This window comes from Austrofundulus limnaeus, unplaced genomic scaffold (genome assembly GCF_001266775.1).
Source record: "Austrofundulus limnaeus strain Quisiro unplaced genomic scaffold, Austrofundulus_limnaeus-1.0 Scaffold162, whole genome shotgun sequence".
Taxonomy (NCBI): Eukaryota; Metazoa; Chordata; class Actinopteri; order Cyprinodontiformes; family Rivulidae; genus Austrofundulus; species Austrofundulus limnaeus.
In genome coordinates, this window is record NW_013952564.1 from 918,278 (window position 1) to 922,897 (window position 4,620).

General features: G+C 39.3%; 1 protein-coding gene across 3 annotated transcripts in view; it reads right to left on the reverse strand.

The window, feature by feature from the left end:
- The window catches only part of LOC106523660 (cGMP-inhibited 3',5'-cyclic phosphodiesterase A), a 110,688-nt gene that overhangs the window by 50,354 nt on the left and 55,714 nt on the right, over positions 1 to 4,620 (reverse strand). The gene's annotated exons all lie outside the window — the stretch shown is intronic.

The window sequence follows — 4,620 nt, forward strand, 5'->3', positions numbered from 1 at the left end:
GTGTGTGTGTGTGTGTGTGTGTGTGTGTGTGTGTGTGTGTGTGTGTGTGTGTGTGCTTGAAGACTCATATACAGCTAAAAGCATTGTACACTCTGGTTCTCACGCCTGTGAAACCCACACTTAACAAACAATATCAGAGTGAATATGCTCACTAGCACAAATATGATCCTCTGGCTGCACTTTAAAAACCTGGCTTCCTTTTCGACGAGTCGACTTCTCTCGACTCGTCACGCATTTAAGCATTTCTAATTTCTCTTGGATTTATAGATTTTATGTTTTCTAGGAAACAATAAGCCCGATCCTAGAAAAGCATGGTGCACTAATCAAAAACCAGAGATAAATTTGTCATTCCCCGGAGAGAAAGCACCTGCCACAGGGAGGCTGTGACCCAGACAAAACCTCAGAGGGAGTACCCTATATTCTGATTTTACAACCATCAAACGCAATATTAAGCATTTGAACAAATAGTGGGATACATTATCAAACTATATGAGTTGTATAGTGCAAAAAGTATATATTTTTTATGTTAACACTTTTTTTCCTCACTCCTTTCTTCCTAGCTCCTCATATTCAGAGGGGATCTGGCTCAGCAGACCTGGCAGCCCATCTCCAAACAGCATGCCAAAGCCATTAGTGTATAATGGTAGAGTCAGCCTTACTGCTGAGACCTGGAGAGCTGTGAAGGGAACACAACACTCACTTATTTGTTTGTTTTACAAGCCTCTGCCCAGTTCAGCCTGAGAGGTGCCAGCGGGCTTTTGTGTGGTTTAATTCCCGGTTAATCCAAACAGTATGCGGCATTTCAACGACAGTAGTTATTATCTCCGGCCACAACACACTTCTTCCAAAGAGTTATGCCAAAACAAATGAGTTTTGACACTTTCAATTATTTATTAAGGCTGGAATAATCTTTCTTCCTCTAAACTGAGCTAGAAATGTCACTCAGTGGTTGATTTGTCAACCCGTAAATGATGGAAATGGAGTTTTGATCGTAAAAGATGATTGCAGCTGCAATGAAGTTACCAACTGATTTATGGTTCGGAAGGCAGTTTTCTTTAGGGCGTTGCCATCTTGTAGTTTTGATTTTTAGTGCCAGAGGTAATTTACCACCAAAGGAAACAAAATAAGGTCCACTGTGCAACAGGCACAGTACATGCATGTCACTTACGCTGGTCTCTTTGCACTTTACGCAAAAAGATGAAAGCTTTAAAACTGCAGTAGATAACTTTTATAAAAAAAATAATGATTTCACATATTTTTTAAAACTGTCACTATGTTCTGACAGTAGAATATGAGATAGATAATTTGCGGAAAAAAATAAGCTCTTCTGGCTCTCCCCAGTGATCCTACAACCATTTGCAGAAATGCACAGCTCCCGGTCAGAAACAGCCAATCAGAGCGAGGAGGAATGCCAGTGTCAGTGACACTTGTGTACACGCTGCTCACGCCCCTTCCCCCGCCCAACGCGCACCCTCGTTCAAACTCAAGACTTCTGGTTTGCTGCAGCTGATGGGGGAGAAACAACCTAACGTTACAGGAAAACTGCCAGTTTCTTGAGTTCTGAATGTGTCAGAGCTTTACAGCGGGCTGTTGCGCAGCAGAGAGCAAGTGGGAGGGACCTGTAAGGTTTTCTTTTTCAAATTGCCAAGCAAAGTTGACAGATTTCTCAGAACTGCACCTTTAGCATGGTTTAAAAAATAACCAACTCAGGTTGCTGCTGAAGATATTTTAAAATCTCTTTTTAAAAATAAAAATCGGTATCTTTGTTGTCAAGCTAAACATTTTTTTAACATAGAAGGTCAAATAGGATTATCGTCTTTTTCGAACATCCATTACCAGTGGATATTTAAAAAAACTGCAGCCTTTAGCTCTACCATGATCTACTACATTTTTTCAGTCTGTAAGGTTCCATGTTTGACCAGTTAGATGTCAATAAGAATGTCTAATGTATAATATCTAAAAAGCTTTAAAACATTATCCTTTAACATTTTACTATGAAAACTAATACCAACCCAAAAGCCTGTGTTTTTTTAAGACTTTCTGCATCGTACATACAGTAAATCACATCTACGATTCACCTGCCATCATGGAAAGCCAGTAATAATGTAATTGCCTCTGTGTGAGTTTTAGTGTGTGTATTTGTTCATGAGCGAAATATCTCAGGAACCAGTGGGTGGATTTATTGTAATTCTCAGAAAGTAATCACTGGATACACATTTACAACTGATTACCTTTTGAGGTTAACTGGATTCAGGAGAACCACTTTAGTCAATCAACTTTAGCAAACACAAAAATGGCGATAACTCACCAGTGTCGCAGAAGTAAATCTAAAATTTGGTGTGGTAGTAACTAGGAGTCATTCCTGACACATACTTATAGTACTTACAGATCATACAACATCTTGTATAATAACATAATAACTAGCTGTATAATCACAGTAACACTAGTGATGTTGCATGTTTTCAAAATTTTACTAAAATCACTATAAAACTCTGCCATTAAAGAAAGTGGACAATATGCATTATTTTAAGGAATTTAAATAATGAAGCGATGGAAAGTGTTTGCAACAGCTCAGACAACTTGATTTGGTGTTGAACTTTAATTCTTCCGAAAGATTTAAAAACAGCTAAGTGATGTAAACTTGGCCTTTTTATTACAACATGGAAAACCCACTGAGCTGCACAGCTGGATAGTTATTTAAGCTAAATAATGAAGTTGGAGCTTTACTCTGAAATAATACAGATCTTGCTTGAGGGTCCAACTTTAGTGTCACTGTAACAGTAATGGTGCAATAAGGGACTCAGAGCATACATTAAGGTTCAGTCACACACAGTGTAATAAAAGTAGCATGGGAATTAGTGTATGAATACTGCCTCCTGTGTGTGCATTATCTAATCTTTTATTAATTGATCTGACTCATCAATGTATGATTCTTTTTTAGATTTCCTGTTGTTCAGAGACACACACAAACACACCTGCACACATCAGCTACACAGTTTTAGCATTTACAATCCTATCAAGATTCCCACAGGACTCTAGTAAACAAACAGACAGCAATTGCCTGCTCAAGCATATAGTATTAAATCACAACCCTTTGCCGTTTATAAATCACCAACGTATAAACAGAAACGTGCTGTAAGCCTCAAATGAACAGCATGTGTATCAGTGTGGGGGCATAAATCTTTGCTTCCTCTTTCTGCAGGTGGAGGAATTTTCATTGCAGGGCCTAATCCACCAGAAGAGGCGTTGGTCAATCCCTTGGGAAAACACTCCAACATCCATCCATCCATCCATTTTCTGTACACGCTTCTTCCTTTTCAGGGTTGCGTGGGTCACTGTTGCCCATTTCCAGCAGTCACAGTGCGAGGGGCGGGGTACACCCTGGACAGGTCACAAGTCTATCACAGGGCCACACATAGAGACAAACGAGATAACCATTCACTCTCTCACTCACACGTAAGGACAATTTAGAGTTACCAATTAACCTAAAAGTCATGTTTTTGGTCTGTGGGAGGAAGCCAGTGTGCCTGGAGAGAACCCACGCATGCAAGGAGAGAACATGCAAACTCTACCCAGAAAGGCCCCCAGACCGGGATTTGAACCAGTTACCTTCTTGCTGAGAGATATCAGCTCTACCAACTAAGCCACCGTACCGCCCAATGCTCCAACATTTAATAGTAAAATACTTAGTTTGTCCCTGAAACTCTCAGAGGGCTCTGGTTCCCCATAAGGACAGAAAGCAGGTTTGTGTGGGGACCAATTAGGGGATGGCACTGGTGCACTCTGGTGGGATTCTTGTGAACAGATCCAATGACAAAAGACCATCACGCTGATCGCAGTTTGAAAATCTGAAGCAAAGCTGACAGATTAAGATATTGGAGATGCTGCTTGTCCTAATGGGCTGCAGGGGGAGGGACAGAAAGCCAACTTTCTCACACACCTTTGGGGGCTTTAAAGAATCTTAGTAAGTAATAAACAATATCTATTGCCTTAAAGCTTTCTGCCTGGTGCTTCAACACAAAATATGATAGTGTACTGAAGCAACAATATGTAATTATGATGTCTAACAGCAGTCTGAAGTAAACATGATGTATGATTTACAGTTGCATTCAAATCTGATATGAATTCTCTAAATAAATCACCCGAAGTAACCTTACAGACCCCACACTACTCCTGATGCTTTACTATTTTCCTCCTTTTTATGCTTTTTTATGATGCATATGTTGTTGGTTTTTTTTTTTTTTTTTTTCCATTTAGCAAACGGAAAAAATCCAGGAGTCAAGCAGAAATTAGAAATTTGAAAAATAATTACTCAAGAAATGTACAGATACCCAAAAATTCTACTTAAGTACAGTAACAAAGTACTTTTATTTAGTTACTTTACAACGTTGACATTGCTCAATCATCAGTCATTCAGTGAAATCAATTTTGTTTTCTACACAGAGGAAACTTGCCTCTTGTCATTTCTTTGCCACTCTGGCCATCAGTGACATGTGGTCAGGGGAGGAAGAATCTCACTTGTCATCATGTAAAGTATATACAGTGGTTTGCAAAAGTATTCATACCCCTTGAACTTTTCCATATTTTGTCACATTACAACCACAAACATAAATATATTTC